Source organism: Megalobrama amblycephala, linkage group LG10, assembly GCF_018812025.1.
Source record: "Megalobrama amblycephala isolate DHTTF-2021 linkage group LG10, ASM1881202v1, whole genome shotgun sequence".
In the NCBI taxonomy this organism is placed as follows: domain Eukaryota; kingdom Metazoa; phylum Chordata; class Actinopteri; order Cypriniformes; family Xenocyprididae; genus Megalobrama; species Megalobrama amblycephala.
This window is the reverse complement of record NC_063053.1, coordinates 35,217,047-35,235,970: the sequence shown is the minus strand read 5'-3', so window position 1 is coordinate 35,235,970 and position 18,924 is coordinate 35,217,047. Positions and strand designations below refer to the sequence as shown.

General features: G+C 38.0%; 1 pseudogene; it reads right to left on the bottom strand.

Moving 5' to 3' along the window:
* LOC125276390 overlaps nt 1-18,924 on the bottom strand; it is a 45,952-nt pseudogene that overhangs the window by 4,290 nt on the left and 22,738 nt on the right.

The window sequence follows — 18,924 nt, the reverse complement described above, 5'->3', positions numbered from 1 at the left end:
ATCTCTGGACATGCGACCATACGTCTAAACACGCATATCCGATTCCTATTGGAATTACAAGCCATCACAAGGCGAGGGCGGCACGTTTGCTCATTAAAAGGTAGCTTTAATGTTGTATTATGAAGCAGACGTGCTTGTATGCACTCGCACTAAAAATTCGCAGCTTTATTACTGAGGTGGGAACTTATGTCTAACGTCTATTTTTCTATAAAGAAATTGCGCGCACGCACATGCACACACACACACACACATTCAACAGCTGAATTTCAACCTTTGCCCGGTTCATTTAGAAGAGACCGCCGTGTTGTTTTTCGTATTAAGCCAAAATCTTCACTGTAAAGCTGCACTTCGCGCGCGCGCGATCTCCCTAGCTCGCTCGAATTCCTAAAAAAAAAAAAAAAAACATGGAATTCTAAAACAAATAACTGTAGATAAAATAACAAACGCATAGCCTACCTTTATTTTGCGGTCTATATCCGTTCAGTCAGAATTAACGCTGCAAAACATCAATGACACTGATGTTAACTTATCCATTCTGACAGATAATCATGGCATTCGACATGAAATATATAAATAATTTTAATAGCACAGCCATTCAAAACGCGAGGGTCTACATGTGCATGTAAAGCTATCAATGATCTCAGGGGCAGGATAATGTAAACGCAGACCGGATACCAGTCGCGTCTAAAGTCAATGTAAACACACAGGCCAAAAAATCGGATATGGTCAGAAGATCGGATCTGTGCATTAAGACTTGCAGTGTAAATGCAGCCATCGATATCGTGTTAATTTAGGGTGTGATATACTGGTATTGACGATAACCAAAATATTTAAAATGAATAGGACGCTTATCATATCATGACATGTAAATACTCCAGCGCCAGTACCTGGTTGAGCTCTCAGGTGGCAGTATTGCACCTTAACACTGACGCCTGTCAAACAAGAAGAAGACGCAGCGCGTGCAGCTATTCCGAGCGGGAGAAACTGAAGATACCAAATTATAATTAAATAGGATAAAATATCTTCTCCTCCCTGCAAACGATAGCATGAAGAATGTGAATATTTAACCAAGTCAAAAAGATAAGCAGGTATCCATATTCATTTAGAGGTGCTAAAGAGGATGTTTTGTTTTATACATTTTTGCAATATTACTTGAAACTGTCTTTACTAACTGATAAAAGACTATTTATTAGGTGCACTGAAAGGAATAATATTAATATACATCATCTGTGCACGAGGTAGGGCCTTAAAAACATCAGCCAATCGCGTAAACGATTGGCCCTCTGGCTTGTCAATCACTGCCATGACGTTCCTTGTGTAAGACGTGCGAGACGTGCGCAGCTGCGCGCTTCAGTAACTTTCCACACTCCACAGGCGCTGCATGCGATGTTTTTGTCAGGAGGCAGGAGTAACAACTGCAGATTATGAGTTACATGCGGTGAGTCTGACATAATGAATCCACAAACACGACACAGCGAATGCCGGTGGTAAACAAACACTCGTGTTCCAATACTCGTGCATGAGTTTTGGGGGGCGTTCCCTCGAAATTAGCTGTGAAGGAGGGGGGTTGTTCTTACGCATGCGCTCATTTCAAAAACTCAGTAACAGTCTTTGGTTTCTCAGTCGACGAAAAGATCCTCTTTATCACCTTTAAGTATCAGCAGACGCAAAACGCCATAGAGAATACGAATCTGACATCACGCCGCATTGAGTTCTGGGTAACTTCTTTGTTTATCCGCCATATTGACAGGATCGCGCAATCTTTCCGTTATTGAGTTTAGTGCAGTAATTTGTTTTCTGTCATGATTGTGAAAAATGTCACCTTTGTATGTCATTAATGCTGCATCGATAATTGTGATAGTAACTCAGATCATCGTTCTGAGAGAAAACAAGACAGTGAAAAAAGTTTTTTCGCCTTTTCTACGTGTAAAAACACCAAGGGAAGCAGGTCGAGGAGATGACGAGAAGATGCAGGATGGCAAATCTATTAATAATGGCACTGATTAAACCCACTGCTTATCACTCAGTAAAAGAATCACATTGCTAAGTGTTTTTGAACGTTTTGATTTTGTTTGGTTTAATAATTAACATTACCTTTGCAAGTCTTCACGCTCGTGAATTAGCAGAACTTGACTTTATAACGTGGACATTCAAATGCTTAACAAGAAAAACGCTTCATGTGACTTAATGCACCGAGACAATTCTGTACATATTTATTAAAGCGAATTGTGTGGAGATACACAAATGAGCCCAAAATATGAACGCAACACGTTTATATGTTAATCGGTTTCCTCTCATGTAAAGAAAATGCTTAATGCACTTAGACTGATATTAAAGAGACCAAATTCTGTTTACAAATAAAGCATATGTGCAGAAAAACAGATAAGACCAAAATATAAACTTTCAGTATCACTTAAAATGCAAGCATTTTATACATTTTCTTCATAACGGTTTTATAAAGGTAAGAAATTGCTTAGTGTGGTTGTCATTTGTTAAAATAAATATAAAAATACGGTGTGTTCGTGTCCGTCTGTCCGCTGAATTTGACCCATAATCTCTGATTCTCATCTGTGATCGTGGAAAAGGGGGATTACAATGACAACAGTTGTAGGCCTACTCAATATGCTCGTTTAAGCACCATTTAAACCTTTCCAACAAATAAATGAATCGACTTTTCTCAGTGTGTTGATCACATAGATTTATTAGGATATTTATACGATGGCTGAAGCAGCAGTGAGCGTCCAGCGTGCGACACGGTAAACAGATCAACATTGTAAACGAAATTCTACAAAACTTAAAGGTGCTCTAAGTGATGTCACCTGTTTTTAGGCCAAAACATTTTTTGTCACATACAGTACAGCAAACATCTCCTCACTATTCGCTAGCTGCCTGTCCCCTGAACACACTGTAAAAAAATGCGGTCTCTGTAGTCGCCACAAGCTCCGAAAACGACAATAAAAACTGGTGCAGCCTGGACCACGAAACATAATAAACATGCTCCAGCCAATAACCGACAAGAATGATTTTAAATGCACGTTCATGACTGTTTCAGGAAGCACGGAGGGGAGGGGGAGGAGGAGCTAGTCTCTGTTTTGACAACACTTCGAACGTCAACAGGAAGTTACTCCACCCAGGATCACTTAGAGCAGTGTTTCTCAACTCCAGTCCTCGGGACCCACTGCTCTGCACATTTTGTATGTATCCCTTATTTAACACACCTGATTTAGATCATCAGCTCATTAGGAGAGTCTGCATGAACTGAATTGAGTGTGTCATATAAGAGAGACATACAAAATGTGCAGAGCAGTGGGTCCCGAGGACTGGAGTTGAGAACCACTGACTTAGAGCACCTTTAAGTGAAAAATAAATAAATAAATAAATAAAATGATCATGCTATGCGATAAAATAGCTTCTATTCCATGCAAACGATACCAATAAAAATGTTAATGTTCCACTTAATGGCAGAAACAAAACAAAAGGTAAGCAAGAATCCGTATTAATTTCAGTACAAGTAATAGAGGGCGATCCTGTTGCCCCAGCATGCAACGAGGCATGACATCGGTTCATATTCTCTATAAAAGGCGACAACTTTTAAAGTTAAAAAACGAAATAAGTTATAAAAAACGGTATAAGTTATGTAAACGATATAAACACCTTCTGGGTTCTCGATTTTATCGATTTGAGCAACCATAAACGATGCAAAACATACGAATTTTGAGTTTTTGATAGGATTCCTATATAGAAACATCACTCCCTGCCCTCCAGACTCATTCACGCTGCTGCTGTGACGTCATTTGCAAACAACCTATTTCAGGATTCCCTTCCCTCCTGTATAAATGCAGATGTCACTTCTGAATCTTACAGTGTGTATTTGGCTTATTATATGGGTCATTCTGTGTCAACCAGAGGTCCCCAGCTCAAATTTCTGATTTTGTTAATATTTTTTCTGTTGAAAGAAACAAATGGTGATGAAAGCCAAAATATTAAATTTCACAGATGTGTATAATGGGTGAATAATCCACCATTTTGTAAAGGGGGGTCAAAATGACAATTTTCACCTTAGATTTGGAGCCAATTTTCAGGGGATGTAAAAATGACTTTAGAAAGATGGCAGCATCATTAGTTTATTTTTACACAGAGATTGGTAGGTCTATTAGTAAAATCTGTTGACTTTATCAGTCTTTGTTTCATTATATACCAACAGTGACAGTTCAAAAAAGGGAAAAAGCACTTCTTGTGTTTTTTTGCCTCAAGTTTGCATGCCTGTAACTCAAGAAGTATTAAAGATATCTGAATATCCTTTTAGATTCTGGTTCTTAACAAACTTTTCTTTTGGTATCTTCATTTTAAAGGCCCTCTATGGTTCAGTCCCAGAGATATGGCGATCTTAAAGCTGATCCATTAGTAAATTGGTAAATTGTACACCTATTCAGTGGTCAAAAACCAAATGTGGGTCACTTTGCATACAGCTGGTACTTTTTTATTTTAAAGAGGAGTATCTGAAGAACAAATAATGTTGAAACTAGAAATGTATCTTGTGTTTTTTTTTCTATCATCTCAATTGCACAGAACATATCTGAGTGCCATAAATACTCCTTTTCCAAAATTTGCATGCCTGCAACTCTAAAATTATTCAAGATATCTTAATATCCTTCTAGATTCTCATTCTTAATAAACTTTCCTTTTGATATCTTCAGTCAACAGATTTTACAAATAGACCTACCAATCTCTGAGTAAAAATAAAATAATGATGCTGCCATCTAAAGTCATTTTTACACGCGTATAAACTGGCTCCAAATCTCAGGTGAAAATGGTCATTTTGACCCCCTCTACAAAATAGTGGATTACTCAGTAAATATACATCTGTGACATTTAATAATTTGGCTTTCATCACTAATTATGTTTGTCTTTTTACAGAAAAAAATATATTAACAAAATAGAAAATTTGAGCCGGGGACCTCTGGTTGAGTTGATACGGAATGACACACATAAGCATATTCTTTAACAACAACAACAAGAAATGTGTCCCACAGAGGACAAAAAGACATACAGGTTTGGACTAACATGAGGGTGAATACATTTTCATTTTTAAGTGAAATGTGCATGTAACAATGCGAGATTTAAAAATAAAAATAGAAAATGAAAGGACTCAAAGACACCAACCAAAAATTCAGGAACTTTGGGCCAGTCGTTCCACTTCTTGTAGAGGACCCAAACAACACCCATGGTAATGAAGAGCAACACGAACCCTCCTCCCAGCAAAGCCACGATTAATCCTGTGTGGTCTACAGAGAAGAACATTTCAGTGAAGCCATCAATCTAGTACTCACAAAATACTGACTTTATTATAAGGTAAAGGTGAAGTTCTGCACCACTATCAGCATCAGACACAACTGGAAAAAAACAAGTTTTCAAATATGTTTCAAGCACTCCTCAAACCTACCATTGTTTGAACAGAGAACAGCTTAAATAGTCCTTTATTTGGTATTGAATGAATTACAAAAATATTTTTAGCAACATCTATCTTGTTCAAGCCAACACCTTGGATTTTTTCCACTGAGCTTGTTGCAGTGCATTATGGGATTTTCCATCAGTAATACACTAAAATTTGGGCAAAACCAGGGGTGCACATAACTTTTTTGGTATGGTTCTTAAGGGAGCACCTGGAGACCATGCTTGATCACACTTTATGTGACACACTTACCCTAAAAGCTGTCCTCATCACTTTCCTCCTGACTGCTCTGCTCACTATTTTCTTTTCTCTTGGTAGATGATAGATGATGATAATTTTTTTTTTATTTTACTAACATTAATGACACAGACAACAGCAAGAATATTAGGCTGCTGTCACTTTAAGATGGAAAGCACAGACCGAATAACTGACACACATCTGGTTTCTTTCTCAACTCTTCACTTATGACATAACCGAGAGAATTCTTGCCGAGACAGGCATTTTGACATAATTTTGTGTGTCAGTTCAAGCTCAAGTTAACATGCAAGAGGAACCTATATAGGAACCTATATTACAACCTATATTATTAACAATATTTTATTGTTGTTATTTAATATTTTGTTATCCCTCTGATGCACATCTTTACAAATATAAAAATATAATTTAGGAATGATATATCAATAGTAATTATATATGGATGTGATGTTAAAGGTCCCGTTCTTCGTGATCCCATGTTTCAAACTTTAGTTAGTGTGTAATGTTGTTGTTAGAGTATAAATAAAATCTGTAAAATTTTAAAGCTCAAAGTTCAATGCCAAGCGAGATATTTTATTTAACAGAAGTCGCCTACATCGAACGGCCAGTTTGGACTACATCCCTCTACTTCCTTCTTTAATGACGTCACTAAAACAGTTTTTTGACTAACCTCCGCCCACAGGAATACACAAGAGTTGCGTTTGTAGAGCGTGTTTGTCGCCGTGTCGTCGAAACGCTGTTATTTTCATCCCGCAGTCCAATCACCGGGTCTGATTCCGGCTCAAATTGATAGGGTAAAATTAAAGACATGTTTACAATAACACTGGGCGCGTGCATCTCCACGTTATGGTAAGAGGCGTGACCTTTCCAGGCAAGGTTCGCTAAGCTGCTGTCGAATCACAACACAGGAACCGCTGGCACAATCAGAACTCGTTACGTATTTCTGAAGGAGGGACTTCATAGAACAAGGAAGTCATCAGCCCGTTTTTATGACAGTGGAAACAGCGGTATACAGATAAGTAAATTATGTGAAAAATACTGTGGTTTTTTACACGCGAAACATGAACACATGTTATATTGCACACTATAAACACAATCAAAGCTTCAAAAAACCACGAAAAACGGGACCTTTAAAAGAAACAAATATTTTCATAATTTGTTTATCAAGATATTGAAATTCTTTACCAACACATAGGTTATGTCTAATAAATTGGAGATATATATTTTGTAACTGATGTTAAAAATACAATTTAGTGGAAAACCAAATCCTGGTGGAAAGAGGTCATTTTTATTTACAGGTTGTAAACTTAAAACAAAACATCAAGTTAATATGGTCCTTTGTGTTAAGTATTTCAAAGTATTCCAAAGTATTTAGATTAAGTTACTAAACTTGAGTATTGTAACGAAATACGTTACAGATTACTTTTTAAAGCATGTATTTTGTAATCTGTAGTGAAATACATTCTAAAAGTAACCTTCCCAACCCTGCATAAAACACATTCTCACTTGTGAAATGTAATCCCTTGCTGTCTGGTTTTTAGATTTCTTTCGTTTGAACATCCATACGCAGCACAAAAGTCCGGCATCGTCCATGAATTCAAAGTACAGGCGGAGATAGCAGCGTTACCTAGCTACTTCCTATGACAAGACCCCTGTTCCAAGATGGCGGCGGTTTTGACGCACGCTTAGAACCCCAAGGCGACATCTAGTGTATATATCTATGAGCAACAACAAAGAGGACGGCGTGGATCATTTAATCACTTGACATAATAAACAATACATTACATCTAAATAAAAGCAAGAGAATGGTTGCTTTTGGCATTGAATGACATACAGATACAACTAAAATACCACATAACCATAGAACATAACATTTACTTATCTAGTCTGTCACGTATTAACGACTACGGTAAATCGGCTACTCTCCCGTAGTAGACGGTTACAGTAGAACGTCAAGAAATGGCAGTTAAATTTGTGCATGCGCAAAAGAACGCCAGAATACCGTTGCCATTGTATCAGCAGCTGCTGCTTAAAGTCCCTAATGTATTTTAGAAGGCAGCAAATACTTATATTTCAATAGCAGATATATTATGTAAAATATATCAATAATAATATAACAATAATAAACAGATTACCATTCTTTTTGGTGCAGATAGTGGCACAGAAATAAAACTCTTTACCTATAAAAATCAAAACCAAAATCACCCCTTATTCCCTAGTGAAATATTAGTAGTGCCAAAGTGGAGTGCACTTATTCAATCCCAGAATTCAGTTCTTACTTAAATTGGAACATAAAGCAGTGGCGAAGCTACCGGTAGTTGGTCATTTTCCAAAAAGATGTGTGAAATAATTTAATAAGCGCTAATAATTATAATAAATGTATTTTCACACTATAACTTTATTAATTTATTTAGTTAAAAGAATGATTAAATGCATTTTCCATGGTCAATTGCAGGATTTGTGGTTTCCCCTCTCCCTATAGAGCTTGGGAATGTGACGTCTGCAACGCAATGCATTCTGGGACTTTAGGACACTGACACTACAGTAGAGACTGGGAAATAGTGGAGGTAGATGTTAAAATTTATATTATACAGTTAAAAACAAATTAGAACAGTGAACGCTGGCTGTGTTATGAACTATCTGCATATACTGACCGGCCTGGAAAACGGATCATACTAATAAACCACACTATGTACAGAAAAGGAGTTGAGCCTAGAAGTTGAACGCATCACGTTTAATTTAACATTAAATGTTTTCCTCCCATAGAAACTATGTACAGCAAAGGAGATGAGCCCAGAATATGAACAAAACGTGTCTTATTACACGTTAGGTTTTCATCCATATAAAACGACTATAAAGAAAACGCTTAATGTCACTTAATGTAGCCTAAGTGATATTAAAAGATCAAATTCTGCACACACCAATGTTTCTGTATAGTATGCTTTATTAGTATAGTGTTGTCAGGGTTCTGTCACTTCTGTCTAGTTTATTTCTTGGTTTTGTGACAGAGCTCTGACACTCCCGTCTGTGTGAGCATATGGTCTCGAGTCGAGTGTTCTCGAGCCGTGCGCTCTCTTGTCTGTGTGCCTTGTTTCATGTTGGGAGTGTGGCGTTCGGATCCTGGCACTCATGTCTAGTTTGGTTTCGTGTCGGGATTCGGACACTCGTGCTCCCAGTCCTGTCTTTGTTGTGAGCGTTTGTGTGTACTTTCACTTGCCGTGCGCTCTTGTCTCATGTTTTGTGGGCGCCTGATTGGTTCTTATTGGTCAGGCGCTCGAGTTGTTGTGTTTTGTGTGAACACGCAGCTTATGAGTTCTCATAGTTGTGTGTTCATGTCTCGTTTTGTGTGAGCACACGGCTTGTGATTTTGTTTTCATTGGCCATATGCTTGTGTTTTTGTTATGTTTTGTGTGAGCACATGGCTTGACGTGTTTCTTTGTGCCATGTGCTCTCGTCTATTGTCTTGACCCCGCCCATCTTGTTACCTCATTACTGGTTGATTTGCCCCACCTGTCCTCCCTCATTACCTGCCTTGTTTGCTCTCCTATTTATTCTCCTTGTGTTTGCAGTCCTGTGCTGGTTCGTTGTCGTATTTCACCTCAAGTCCCTGATTAAGTCAAGTCAAGTCTGTTTTCCCCCACGGGGTATTAAGGCCAGAACACACCAAGCCGACGTCGACGAACTAGTGACGATGAAAGCAGACTGTGGGGTTGGCTCACGTCGGCAGCATCTGTGTCTAAAGTTGCCCCAACACACCAAACCGATGTTAAACAGCTAACGGCCAAGTAGCACGTCAGTTCTGCGCCTGCGTGAGATGAAATGCCTTTCCGAATCAGCAGGTGGCAGTAGCTGAACAGCCAATCAGAATGATCAGATGGCCCGACTGACCGACGAGCTCCGACACTGATTCAACATTTTGAATCGTCCGAAAAAAAGCCGAAGAGGACCAACTTCAGCCGACGGTGTGGAACACACTGAGAAAACTTAGTCGGCTGACGAGGAAAAACTGCCCGACGGCCGACTGTCGGCTTGGTGTGTTCCTGCCTTTACAGGATGTGTAGATCAAAGGCACAATGATGATGGAAAAGGCTAAGGAGTAGAGTTTAATCACAGAAACACAGGATACACAACTTACATAAACGAGAATGGACAGAGAATGGAGGAAGACACAGGGTATATATACACAACTCAAACTAAGGAACTAATGAGGGTGATGATTGACACAGGTGGAAACTAATTACATAATTAACTGACAGACAGAAAACTAGGTCACAGGGGAAACAGAAACACGCCGTATAGAGTCCAAACGAGGAAGGGGGGGGGGTCTCTGGAGGAGGACGAAGTGCAGAGAAATAAACCAAAGTCCATAGAAAATAACAAAAACAGTCCAAGGGGGAGTGGAGGGTGGGAGGAGCCAAGGGGAAGCCAGGAGCAGGAGGAGCCAGATGTTACCCCAGAAGCCAGCCAGGACGAGGCCCCAGGGTAGAGTCGCAGGTGGGAGAAGCCATGGTGGAGTCAACTTTGGGGCAGACAACACCCTGGGGACGACCAACGGAGATTCAGCTGGAGACCCATATGTAACTGATGAGCCGACGAGCCCACGCGCAGCCGATGGTCCTGGAGACCGAGGAAGAGCCATGGTGACGAGCATCCGAGGAGGAGGTGGGCATTCAGAGGCCGGAGGCTGAGCCGGTGGGGCCGAGGATGTAGGCGGAGCTGGAGGAAAGGAGGAGCCAGACGGAACCGTAGGTGCAGGCAAAGATGAGGGAGCCCGGAGAAGCCGTATGGGCGATGGTGTCTGGTGGAGCCAAGGGAGGGAGGAGCCAGGGTGACACCTAAGTGTCGACGGGCCGAGGTGGAGCAGGGGGCGTGGGGGCTGGAAGAGGAGGCAGGGGATCCTCTTGAACAGATGGAGTGGAGGGCCTGAAGATGCCTGACATCCCCACCTGCCATGTGGGAGATGTCGAGCGGCTGAAGGGCAGAAGTAATGGTGGGACTGAGGAACTGGCTGAGAAGCTGGGTGATGGAGGAGGCGGGAGAGGGAGGCTGGGTGGGCAGACAGGGAATTCAGGAGACATAGGAGATTTAGAGAACGCTGGAGAATGGTCCTCAGGAAGCTCAGGGATTATAGGAGATTAATTAAAAACAGGGAAATCAGGGGAATGGGAAATCACCTCTCTGAAAAAATCAATTAAATCAGCCATAAAAATGTCTTTCAGTTCCTCAGAATATTTACCAGTGTCAGTCATTTCAACCATCGTGGTGGTGTTGTGGGCGGAGCTTTCCTCCCAGCCCTCGAGCTCCACAAGCACTCCCTCGACGTCACATGATATAACCGGCTTGCGCACCTGGTCAGACCCTAGCTGTGAGGTTGGCTCCGGGGCGATGGTACCGTCTGATCCTTTCCTCGGTCCTGGCTCATCCATCGTGGCCGGCTGGCCTCCTTGGTCTGTGGTGGCCACATGAAACATCTCCGTTGCGACGCTCGTTGGTGGTGGTTGACTGGCTTCTGGCAGTGGAGTGGGACTGGTGGCGAAGTCATCTTCCATGGGGCTGACGGAGAGTGAGCGGTCAGGATAGTGTGTGCGACACGCCAACTCCAAAAACTCCATGGTGTGAGCTTCCAGGGAGGGGTCCCTCTGCTCCAGGCAAAGAATGGCAACAGCAGGGTCCATGATGAAGGAGGGAAAAAAGGGGAAAAAACTAAAGAAAAGAAAATCGCCGCAAAAACTGTATGGGTTCGTTATTCTGTTATCTTGGTGTGTTCCTGCCTTTACAGGATGTGTAGATCAAAGGCACAATGACGACGGAAAAGGGTAAGGAGTAGAGTTTAATCACAGAAACACAGGATACACAACTTACATAAAAGAGAATGGACAAAGAATGGAGGAAGACACAGGCTATATATACACAACTCAAACAAAGAAACTAATGAGGGTGATGATTGACACAGGTGGAAACTAATTACATAATTAACTGACAGACAGAAAACTAGGTCACAGGGGAAACAGAAACACGAGACATGTGACACGGGGTAGTTTTTGTTGCGTTTTGTTTTATTTTTATTATTGAAATAAAGCCCATTTTCCTGTATATTGAGTCCTCCCTCCTTCCACCACCAAACCCTGACAAGTGTTTACTAAGTTTGTTAACAACACTAAGTAAATTAAGCCACGTTAAGCTTTTTCACGTTAAGCGTTTTAGAATGTCCCCAATTTTTTGCTTTCCAGCTTAGAAACACAATGGTGAAAGTGAAACTCAATGAAAATAAACTTGACCAAAATGTGGCTTTGTCCTTTGTATTTATTACAGATTCATAATTTCTGATACGTTTGAATATGCTCACGCCATTAATAATGTACGAAAACACGTTTAGAAATGTTATTTGTGATATAGCTCATTGCGATCACTCTCTGTGTTCATAAAACAGCACACATTTGATTCATTGTTCAGCTTCTCTCAGTAAGAAATCATGCATTTGTTCCATTTAGGTCCAGTAAAACTGTGTAGTGAATCCATAATATAATTCATTTCAGAGCTGAATTACAGAAGGTCATGCTGTTATGTTATCCCTTAATGAAAGAAATCAGGGCGATATGATGATATGCTGACTGAGATAAATTTTTATTGTGTTTATTATTTTATCTGGCAGATAAATTTGGTCTTGTGTGTGGTACGATAGAAGGCGTCAGTATGATTTCTATGTGTGTATGTGTCATGTCCTGGCCACATGATTGAGCGATCAAATGAACACAAGAGATTCAAATATTAGGCCATTTATTCTAAGCAAGTGCAGTCATCGTTTTTTCATCTGGTGATTTGTATTTGTTGTCATGGTACGCTCCTGAGCGTGACTTAAAACATGGCGGCAACAATCCAGAATGCAATGCACAATGACGTAGATTCCCAAGCTCTATAGGTGCATTTCACACATTTTTAATTTTCGAAAAGTTTGATTCACCAATCCCGCCCAGGCCAGGATGTAATGGTAAGATTTGCATGTTTGTGGAATGTGGAGTTGAATTTAAAATTGTGAAGCAAATATCAATCAGTCGATAATTTAAAAGCCTAATTTACTGCTGCAAGAAACCAAGCAATGAAACCACACAATTCCCATAAGGCACAATAACAGAGACTATTATGATGAGACGCAAGTAAATGTTTCACACCAAAGTGAAATGAATAAGCCTCAGGCTGAAGGAAAGGCATATTTACTCCTGTACAGTAGAGGGCGCAGCTCAAACAAACCTTTCAGCTGTGCTGCCACTCTGGATTAAAGAAGAATGGATACAGGAGAAGGAAGTTCAACACTCTTATTTCTAAATCTAAAGTAATTTTTGCTTATAAGTATGGTTGAATTAGGCTATTGAAGGTCAGCAGCAAAAACATTAGTTAATAAAGTGAGATTAAATACATAAAGTATATTTGTGTAATGTAAAATAGTTAATTATTACAGGTTTGCGTAAAATTCTGTGATTGCATTTCACTGTTTTTATTCTTTTTGAGGGATACTAAATGTTTTTGTGCAAGTGAGATGAGTAAATGAATGTTCACATTTAGACTAGAACCACAATAACCTTCATGTTCACACAGCGCACACAACACCTCTGCACTTTATTTCTCTCAACATGGGGACAGGAGAGCGGTCAGTCAATAAATGTGAAAATAACGTAGATATTTTGTTGTAAATTGAAATAATAATGCATTACTTTACTAGTTACTTGAAAAAGTAATCTGATTACGAAACTCAAGTTACTTATGCGTTAGTAACTAGAAAGTAACTAATGCGTTACCCCCAAGACTGCTGCTAACAATGTAATCTATTATATGTAAAGTTACACTTAAAATAAGTTTAATGGTGCAGCGCAAAAATATTTAGTAGTTGTAATTTAGTGCCCATTTATATCAAAACTAGGCTAAGTTAATTTGCACACAGCTGGTTCAACCAGCCCCTGATGTCTACATCAGAAAATAAAATACTAGTTCTCACACACAATGTGTACTTAACAGCACAATAAGAAAGCTGCACTGAATTAGGAAAAATTAAGAAAGTAAAAAATGATGAGGATTTTACCGGTCTCGGGTGTCTGATGAGGGACACAAACATTTATGTACATATTTGTAGAAACAGCAGCGATCTTCCCTTCAAACTTCAACTCAACACAATGTCCGGCCAAACTTTGGTCAAGGTGGATTTTTGCAGTGCATCGATCCTCATCATCAAAACATGAGTATGACATCTTTTTCTGAAGATGGAGAATAGAATAGAGTGATTTAAAAAATAAATAAATAATTTCAACATGCAATAAATCTGCCTTCAAAGATTTTATTTGATTGAATTTCCGACCTGATCATGTGTGATTGTGTACTTGAATTCTTCATACAGAATGTCCTGCTCATAAATTAAGAAGGGTGCCAAAAGGACACCTCAATCTCATCTTTGTGGACAGACGTATTTACAGCTGGAAAGTCCAAAGAGCCTGGAAAAAAGCACAAGCCAATATTGCGTAAAGAAACAACAACAACAACAACAAAACCCCCATAAATAATAATATTATTCAGAAATAAAAAGTAATCTCTCAATTTAATTCTGTCTAGGCTAGATTTTTTCTTAACAGAGAACCAAAGCTCATTAACTGATCATTAACCAATAATCGACAAGCTTGTGTTAAATTAAACACAAACCCTTTACAGTTTCAAATGATGTCTTATCTTTGACCATAAATTGAGTATTTTAAGTTGTTTCCACTGTTATAAGGGGGGGATCAAGTGATCACGCCAGCACCTCATGCACACACACAACATACCACTACTAGCATTGCTAACTTGACAACGTCGCAGCCTGTTCATTATCAAAATAAAATACACATCAACCAAACATATAAAATGTTACACTGCTCAATTTAAATAGTCTGTGTACAATCCGTGCCATTCAGCGTGACCACTGCCTAACTGTGGTGTTATTATGCCAAGCACATTTTTGTGCATATGAAGGAAGTTTTATGTAGAATATTTGAACACGAGTGAAACACACAATCTAGTTTACATAATAAATAATAGTTTAGCATCCAAATACATTGCGAATATGGAAATATTGGATTCATACTGAACAAGAAAGGCTGTCTACTTAAGCTCAAAGTAAGTTTTGGTTTTAAATGAATTTGTTTTGACTTAACATTTATATTTTTCATTCTTGTTCTGTTCTGAATACATTTAAAGGGGAACTAAAATAGCCCATATGCGTAGCATTTTTTTTAGTTATAAAAGAAAAAACAAAACACACTCCGTCTGAGGTGCAAGCAAAGAAGGATAAATCCAAACGTATATGAAAAATATGACTGCACACTCACTCGCAAACAGTTTATTCACCAACGTTTCGGCAAAAAGCCTTTGTCAAGGTGTAATTTCACTCGGAGTAAAGAGAGCATAAATAGACAATCAACAGATGCATACAATTAATCCCAATTAAATATACAATCAATTAATCATTCTAAAAAACTTTGTCAAGTATAAATGACAAGAATAAATACACATCATTCAACATTTGTCAATAGAAACATCACCAACATCAAAAAGTAGAAAAAACTTAGATCAAAGTCGACATTCAGACTGTAAGGAGCAAGAGTTCGCAAGTGAGTGTGGAGTCATTTTTTTCATATAGCATATTTTTTAACCATGTAACAAACGTTTAATATCTTTAAGTATTACTTTAAAAATTACTTTTTACACCATTTTGACCATCTGACCATCAAATTCTTACTGTCGGTTAACCGGTTAATTAGGCTTTGGTTCTGAATGAAGCGTGGCCAAATGAGAATGGACACATAATACACAGTAAAGGCAGCTATATGTTTAAATAGACACGGTACTGAAAGGACCAATCAAGTAAATATTAATGACGTCATCACTAGGGGTGTACCGATGGGCTTATTGTAATACTGCGATATAAAAATGCGACAATATGCATTGGTGATGTGAACAATATGAATTTTAATTTTTGGATGAACACTTTAAATCAAGGGAATAGTCATTTGATATGCTTTGCGATTAAAACTGCGACGGATTGCATTGATCATCTGAAGCGCATATGCGCAGCAGCAATCCTTAAAGTGAAAGCATAGACATTATTTAATTCACCATATTGAGTCCAATCCTTATTTAGTCCAAACCTGATGTACTACCAAATTAAGTATTTTAATCAACAGAAACTCTTTGTTAAATTTTAACCAAAATAATACAGAACCCTTGTCTTTATTTCGGCTTAAAGTATCGTAATAGTTTCGTATTTTGTATCGTGAAATGAATCGAATCGTGACACAAGTGTATCATTACTCTCCAGGGGCCTCATTTATAAAACTTAGCGTATATTTCATCCTAAAAGTGTACGTATGCACAAAAGCTAAAAAACAAAAAACAAAAATCAGATTTATAAAACCATGCATATGCCAGAAACCTGCGCACAAATCTCTTTATGAATAAAAAGTCAGCGGAAGATTGAGTGTACATGCATCTCCACCCTGTCTCCTCCCCGAAATCACCATGTATGGAGCTTATGACGCCTAGTTTTACTATGCATAACCTCATTTCCATGCATAATCCCATCCACGTGACACCATGGTTAACATTTGTGCCATACACATTACATTGCTAAAAATCATCCAATATTCTTATGTTTTAGAATAAGTATATCAAAATATGCATAAAAACAATATTGATTAAAATACTTAAGATAAAGGATTCAGAATAGAGTTGATTCATTCATTTCCACTGGCCAAATAGTATTTTAATTGTTTTAAACAATTCAAATCAAATTTATGCAGTTTTGCTGATAAGGTGAACATATCTTTTAGGATGTTTATAGGCTATTTTTAGTGGAAACAGATCGGCCTACTTATTTATTGCAGTGTAAATACAATTATCTGACTCGGCGCGTCACTGAAGTATTTAAAAAAAGGAAACGTGCAAATCTTACCCTTTTCCTCAAATTATATCCTTCAAATACAGTGGTAATTGTTTGAAGATCCTTCACACAACATCAACACCTCCGTGCAGCTGTGGTTGTACAGTAAGCTATTATCATTGGATCTCTTCAAACTGGACAACGGACCGTTCAACCACCGAATCCAACAGTGTCAAAAGTGATCGAAAGTAGCACATCTACTATCTAAATTCATATCAATTTTGTTTAACTTCTGCGTAATGACTGCACAATGTAATTTCAGTGCTCATCGCCATTAGTGAAAGTGTAGGCTAATATTAATGTAAATGTGTATATCAAAATGAAAACGTGAGTTTCCATGCGAGTTTAAATCATTCATTTTTTTTAATTTAAACTGTTATTGTGAACATGCACTGTATTGATTAGGACTCATAATGAGGATTTAAAGTGGTTTTCCTTCATCAGCTCACCATCAGTGTCACCAAACTGTCTCCAAAATGTTCATAGGCATAGGTCAGAGTTTGCGTGGAAGTGCGCAAATTTTCCCGTCAAGTTTATTTTAATAAATCACAACTTATGCGTCGGAAGTGGCGTACGCACTTTCAGGGCCTGTTTTGTGTGTATAAATGAGGCCCCTGGCCATCACTGCCAGTTACTTTTTGAAAGCTGAACATTCTATCCGTCAAGATTTTCAAAGATATTTAAGCTTAAAGTTTTCTAAAACTATAATTAAGTGTGTCCATACACACTGGTTTGGGATGAATAAATTAAAATTAAAATATTAATAGTGTTTCATCATTAGTGTCTTGCAAACACTGTTAAAACACTGTAAAAAGCATAATACTGTATCTATATGATTATGTTATACTCAGAGAACTTACATTTATATTTATACTTCTTCTCATTATAAAAGTCTTTGTTGTAGGTGAATTTAATGGAGGCACTTTCTGATTTCTCTTGTCCAACATGTGCTGTCACAGACACAGAGTAATCATCAGCCGCATCTTTGCTGTAGTTGCTGATATCAAGGTACGTCTGGGAAGTGTCAACAGTTTGGGGAACACTAGAGACAAATGAGACAGAAAGAGTGTCTTGTGATTAAGAAAGGTCACATTTTCTGAAACACATTTTTCTTTTTGGTCAGCTGTTTTTGACACACACACACACACACACACACACACACACACACACACACACACACACACACACACAAATTTAAAAATTTCAAACATAAAAATTAAAAAAAAAAAAATATTTACTTACAATTTAAGACCTTTTTGAACACAATTTCCCAAAAAAAAGTCCTAAAAAAAAATCTCATTACCGCAACAGTCTGAAAACATCAACACTGTCAGAAAAGCAAATACATTTTCACATTTTTAAAAATTGATTATTAACAGTCATGGAGAGTTACTTGAAATTCTGAAATAATATTTATTTTTAAATGAACACCTTCCACAATTTACAACCTTTTTTAAATATATTTCAATGAAACCTGACATATTTTCAAAATGATGTGGCAAACCTGAAAGATGCATGCATTTAAAAGCAGACTACTATTTTTCCATTTATTAAATAAATATTAAATAAACACCTGTTGCAGTAATGATACATAGGTTATGGAAATGTGGGTGCTGATTTTGGTAGTGATAATAAGTATACTAAAAATGAGGTATAGTTTAAAAATATAAACATTAATGTAGAAAATAAATTAGATAATATTGGCATGATTATGGATTTAAGTTCAATCAGTTTGATTTTGCAGTGTTTCAAAAATATAGGCTTACATAGGCTAAAAACTGAGAACATGTGCATTTAGCAATACAACATGCACCACCCATTTACCAGATTAGCAATGAGAAGTTTTTGACAATTACAAAAACATTTTTTTTTTTTTTTTAATAGTTATATTGATTGGGTAAAAAACAATGGGAATGTAGTCTGGGATAGCTAAAGTGTGTGTGCTTTTTTATGGCTACTGAAAAAGGTTTTAGTTGGTTCCTTTATAAATGAACTCCTTCCAAATAACCATAACCATTCTATAATTATTAATTTTTCCTAATTACAACTTAAAATTTCTGTATTCATTATATTGTTTTAATGTTGCACATTATTCTATTAGAGACTGAATGGTGTACTGACTGTGTGTGTGCGTGTGTGTGTGTGTGTGTGTGTGTGTGTGTGTGTGTGTGTGTACATCCTGTAAAAAGGACTGAATGGCTTACAGTCTACAGATTTTACTTTATTTGTTAAAGCTATACTATATTTTTGGTTACTA